General features: G+C 45.1%; 1 pseudogene; it reads left to right on the top strand.

Moving 5' to 3' along the window:
• LOC112073722 (butyrophilin subfamily 1 member A1-like) overlaps positions 1-2,740 on the top strand; it is a 4,612-nt pseudogene extending 1,872 nt beyond the window's left edge.
• The last annotated feature ends 3,401 nt before the right edge of the window (positions 2,741-6,141 follow it).

Genomic DNA, 6,141 nt, shown 5'->3' with positions numbered 1-6,141 from the left:
AATAATCTAATAAAACTATATTGAAAAAACATACTTTACGATGATATTGTGACATGTATCAAATAAAATCAAAGCCGGAGATAGTAGTCGCCTATAACGACAGCTTTCAAGAAGACAATTCCAGGTCCATCCTCGCGCTTTCCAGGAAACAGGAAATGGGTCACACGTCATTCCAAGAGGATTTATTCCACCTCAGACCAAGATAATCACCCCATTTTTTCTCTCACTGCCTCTTGACATCTAGTGGAAGGTGTATGACGTGCATGTATACTAATACGTACCATGCCCATTTATAGGCAGGCCCTAGAACAGAGACCTCAATTTCAGAAATCTCACTTCCTGACAGGAAGTGTGCTGCAGAATGAGTTCTGTTTCACTCAGAGAAATAATTCAAACGGTTTTAGAAACTGGAGAGTGTTTTCTATCCAATAGTAATAATAATATGCATATTTTACGAGCAAGAATTGAGTACGAGGCCGTTTGAAATGGGCACCTTTATCCAAGTTACTCAATACTGCCCCTGCAGCCAGAAGAAGTTATAAAACATTAGCTAACGTTAGCATGCTAGCGGTAGCTAAGACTCTTGTCAGTAGAGGGCGCACATAAGGAGAAAATTCAAGTATTTCGTTCACCATGTCATTTGTTTTTTTTCTCCAGGGTCGTCTCAGATCCAACTTGTTGGTTCAGCTGACCCAGTCGTTGCCTTGGCTGGTGACGATGTCATACTACCATGTTACCTGAAACCCAACGTCAGTGCTGTGGACATGATGGTGGAGTGGACGAGATCTGACCTGAAAACTCAAAGGGTCCATCTTTACCGTGAWGGTCGAGACTCCAACGGTGACCAGCTTCCTTCCTACAGGGGAAGGACATCACTGTTTATAGAAGAACTGAAGAACAGCAATGTCTCCTTGAAACTGACCGGCGTTACCCTCTCTGATGCTGGGGAATACAAATGCTTCATTCCAACACTGACGAAGGAAACAACCATTCTACTCATAGTTGGTAAATCATCAATACCGGAGTGGACAAGTGATCAGAAGATTCTGAGTACAATCATAGCTCTATAACCTGAAAGGGGAATGACCGTGTCTGTTTTATCTTGTATCTGTATTGTTTGCCAGTGTCCTTTACCTTTGTAATCTACGATCTAGCCATGATCTCTGTTTTATCTTGTATCTGTGTAGGTGCTGTATCTTCAGCCAGTGATCTCTGTTTTATCTTGTATCTGTAAGGTGTTTGTATCTCAGCCAGTGATCTCTGTTTTTCTTGTATCTGTGTAGGTGTGTAATCTCAGCCAGTGATCTCTGTTTATATCTTTGTATCTGTGTAGGTGCTGTATCTCAGCAGTGATCTCTGTTTTATCTTGTTATCTGTAGATGCTGTATCTCCGCCAGTGATCTCGGTTTTATCTTGTAATCTGTGTAGGTGCTGTATCTCAGCCAGTGATTCTCCTGTTTTATCTTGTATCTGTGTAGTCTGTATCTAGCCAGTGATCTCTAGGCAAAGGCTTAGGGTGGTCCTGAAGTGTGACTCTGGAGGCTGGTATCCACAGCCCTGGCTTGATGGTTGGACAGTATGAAATCCTCTTGCTCTGAACCATGAGACACAACTCAACGAGACCAGATGAACCCTGAGGTCGCTACGCCGTGAGACGATATGTCACCCTGTCTCAGAACATGTGACCCAACAACAGGTTCACTGTAAGAGTTGTACAGCTGCGATCAACCAGACGCGGGAGACACAGATTCATGGTCCAGGTGAGGATTTTTATTGGTTACTTCACTAGATATGTCACCGTCCAGAGGACTTGATCAACAACAGGTTCTCAACCTGTAGAGTTGTACACAGCTGCAGATCACCTAGAACCAGCTGAGACACAGACTCTCATGATCCGCAGTGCTGAGGTCGTATTGTAACCTCAGCACGATATGTCACCGTCCAAGGGACTGAACAACAGGCTTTCACCCGTTAGAGTTGTACAGGCTGCAGACAACCAGACGCGGGAGACACCAGATTTCATGTCGCCAAGGTGAGGATCTATCATTGGTTTAACTTTCACACTACGCTATGTCACCGTCCAGAGGATCTGACACACAAGGTTCACCTGTAGAGTGTGTAAGCTCGATCAACCAGACCGGGAGAGCACAGATTCCTGTCCCAGGTATGAGTCTTTTTGGTTAACTTCATCTACCATATGTCACCGTCCAGAGGACTGACACAACAGGTTCACCTGTAGAGTTGTACCAGCTGCAGATCAACAGACGCGGGCGACCCAGATTCATGTCCCACGTTGAGGTCTTCATTGGTTTACTTCTCTAGGGTATGTGGGACGGTAAAACATCCGGTGATTTTGCAGAATATCATCATAAATGTTGATGAAAATACAAATGGAATGTTAGATCCATTTCTCCTTACCCCACATTACCTGAGACCTTTTTTTTTAGATAGACTATGGAAAAGACCGGGTTTCCTATGGGATGACCTTGTTGGTCTCTTTGTTTTGAGTGTATTATGTTATACATTATAATTACTCCCGTCATACAGTAAGATATATTAGGTTATATGTGTTTTAATGTTTATCTCCTTCTCTGTTTCAGACGATATATTTCCTAACGTGGGGAGATTTGTTGGATTGTGGATTTTGTATAAATTACTGTCAGCTGTAGCCATTGTAGCTCTGGTTGTTCTGTTTCTACTGTTTACAGAAAACAACGTCATAAACTCAAGAGAGAAGTAGGTTTTTCTCCTTGAACTCTGTGATTGTTTATGAACCATTTTACTTGCTTGTTTCCTTTACCTGGCCATTTACATTATTGATAGTAACATTTATCTGTCATTTTAAGTGTAAGTACTGGCCTACTGTTTTCAAATATCATTTTATTCGTCACATCTTTGAAAACAACAGGTGTAGACTAACAGTGGAAATGGTCATTTTCCAGCAAGTGCAGCGTTAAAGATAAAGATCCAAATGTATTTTTACTTTCGTTCCAGCGACACTTACAAGCAGAGTTTACTAACTTGGTGGAGACCCTAGGAAACCTCAACGAGTTAACCGTGTGAACCTGCAACTCAGTGTCTAGACTTCAACAGGGCAAAGTTGGATAAGACCAAGTTTATGACCTAGGGCCATGTAAAACAAAAAGGGAGGAATGTAGAGATCTATTGCCGGTCTATAGTGAAAGACGCAGCCACCTTTGGATACAGAATGCAGTGAATGAGTATCAATCAAATCAATCAAAAGTATATTTATAAAAAGCCCTTCGTTACATGCAGCTGATCTATTCAAAGTGCTGCTACAGAACCCAGCCTAAATCCCCAACCGCAAGCAAATGGCACGGTGGTAGAAGCACGGTGGCTTGGAAAAACTCCCTAGAAGGGCCAAACACCCTAGAAGAAACCTAGAGAGACCAGCCGCTTAAGCAATCTGTTTAGAGTCTTATGGCTTGGGGGTAGAAGCTGTTCAGGGCTCCTTTTGCGTTCAGACCTTCTAACCTGTCTGTTTATCGCTTGGCGGTAGAAGCTGTTAGGCGTCCTGTTGTGGTTCCAGACCTTTAACCTGTCTGTCTTCATGGCTTGGGGGTAGAAGTTAGCCGGCGGTAAGACCTGTTTCAGCGGTCCTGTTGGTTCCTGACCTTTAACCGTCGGTGTCTGATGGCTGGGGGTAGAAGCGTGTTCAGGGTCTCTTGGTCCCAGATCTTTTAGATCCTGTCTGTTTATGGCCTTGGGGGTAGAACTGCTTCAGGCGTCCTGTTGTTCCAGACCTTTAACCTGCTCTGTCTTAAGCGTTGGGGGTAGAAACTCTTCAGGGTCCTGGTTGGTTCCAGACCTTGTAACCTGTCTGTCTGTATGGCATTGGGGATAGAAGCTGTTACAGGGTCCTGGTGGTTCCAGACCTTTAACGCTGTCTGTCTTTATGGCTTGGGGGTACGAACTGTTCCAGGGTCCTGTTGTTCCACAGACCTTTAACTGTCTGTCTCTTATGTCTTGGGGGCTAGAAGCTGTTCAGGGTCCTGTGTGTTCCAGACCTTAACCTGTCTTCTTATGGCTTGGGGTAAGAAGCTTTCAGGGTCTGTTTGGTTCCCAGACCCTTTACCTGTCCTGTCTTATGGCTTGGGGTATGAAGCTGTTTCAGGTCTGTTGGTTCCAGACCTTTAACCGGTTCCTGTCTTATGGCTTGGGGTAGAAGCTTGTTCAGGTCCCTGTTGGTTCCAGATCCTTTAACTGTCTGTCTTTGGCTTGGGGGTAGAAGCTGATTCCAGGGTCCCTGTTGGTCCAAGACCTGTTAACCTGTCTGTCTTATGCCTTGGGGGTAGAAGCTTTCCAGGTCCTGTGGTTCCAGACCTTTAACCTGTCTGTCTTATGGCTGCCTGGGGGTAGAAGCCTGCTTCAGGGTCCGTTGGTTCAGACCTCTCTAACCTGTCTGTTCTTATCGGCTCTGGGGTGACGAAGCTGTTCAGGGCCTGTTGGTTCCAGACCTTATAACCTGTCTGTCTTTATGGCTTGGCGCGTAGAGCTGTTCAGGGTCTGTTCCGGGTTCCGAGACGTGGATTCCTCTGTACCCGATTGCCGTGCTAACAGAAGCAGAACAGTCTGGCTTGTGTTGGCTGGAGTTCTTTGACCAATTTCTAGCGGCTTCCTCTGACACCTCCGCCGGTAATAGAGGTCCCGTGGAGGCAGGAAGCTGCAGACCCCAGTGATGTACTGGGCCGTACTCACCACCTCTCTGTAGCGTCGATGTGGTCCAGATACCTTGCAGTTGTCATACCCACGGCGCGGGATAGGCAGCCAGTCAAGATGCTCTCCAGTGGTGCCGCGTGTTAGAATTTTTAATGAATCTGAGGATGTTTTCACATCCTGCAGGCGAGTTTCTTTACAACTGTGGTTGACGTATCATTTCTTAAGATGTTTAGGACCTTGCAGCTTCGACAATGGTGACCAGTGGTGAAGAGGAGTAGAGGAGGCGGCACTACAGCACCACATCCTAAGGGCCCTGTGTTTGAGGTCAGCGTTGCGGGATGTTTGTTGCCCTCCGCCTCACCACCTGGGGGCGGCCACCTCAGGAAGTCCAGGATCCAGTTGCAGGAGGAACGGTGTTCGTCCCAGTCTTAGTGAAGTGCACTATGGTCGTTAATTAAAGGCTGACCTAGTATGTAAGTAATGAACATCATTTTCCTGTTAGTTATTCCTTTTTTAAGTGGTTAGCCACTGCTGGAGCTGCAATAGAGAATTTTGATTCGTCTGTGGCATCTGTTGGCTTATGCAAATTGGAATGGAGTCCAGGGTGATGATGTGAGCCATGACCAGCCCTTCAAAGCATTTCATGGCTAGAGGATGAGAGTGCTAGGGGCCGATAGCATTTAGACAAGGTGACCTTGCGCATTCCAGGCACCAAGATGCAGAGGTTGAATATGGTCAGAAAGACACTTGCAGCTGGTCAGCGCATGCTCTAGTACAATGTCCTGCCGTCTGGACCCGGAGACCTTCAAATCGTGTTAACCTGTTTAAGAGTCTTACTCAGACGGCTACAGAGGAGCGTGATCCACAGTACTGCTCCCGGACAGCTGTGCTCTCATGCATCGGTTCCAGTGTCCTTATGATTGTCAATACAGGATTCTTATGGTTTATTAATTTCTGCTTTTTTCTTTGTAATTACAGCGGCGGAAAAAATCAGATCTTCAACTAATGGCTGATACAGGGTAGGTGGGCTATGCCTCTGTGGCAAGACCTGGGCTTTAACTTCGTGCGCTACGGATCCCTTTTAACGGGATCACTTTCCTAAACCAACCGCTAGAATTGCAGGGCGCCAAATGCATAAATATTACAAAAAAATATTTATAATCATGCAATCACAAGTGAAATATACCAAAACACAGCTTAGTTTGTTAATCCACCTATTGTGTCAGATTGTGAAAATATACTTTACAGCGAAAGAAATCCAAGCTTTTGTGAGTGTAGCTATAAATGCTACAACAGCTAGCCCCCAATTAGCATGGTCACGAAAGTCAGAAAAGCAATAAAATGAATCGCTTACCTTTGATAATATTCAGATGTTTCCACTCACGAGACTCCCAGTTACACAACAAATGTTTTTTTTGTTCGATAAATATTACTTTTATAACAAAAAAACACCATTTGGGT

Source organism: Salvelinus sp. IW2-2015, unplaced genomic scaffold, assembly GCF_002910315.2.
Source record: "Salvelinus sp. IW2-2015 unplaced genomic scaffold, ASM291031v2 Un_scaffold2343, whole genome shotgun sequence".
NCBI lineage: Eukaryota > Metazoa > Chordata > Actinopteri > Salmoniformes > Salmonidae > Salvelinus > Salvelinus sp. IW2-2015.
This window is presented reverse-complemented; position numbering and strand designations above follow the sequence as displayed.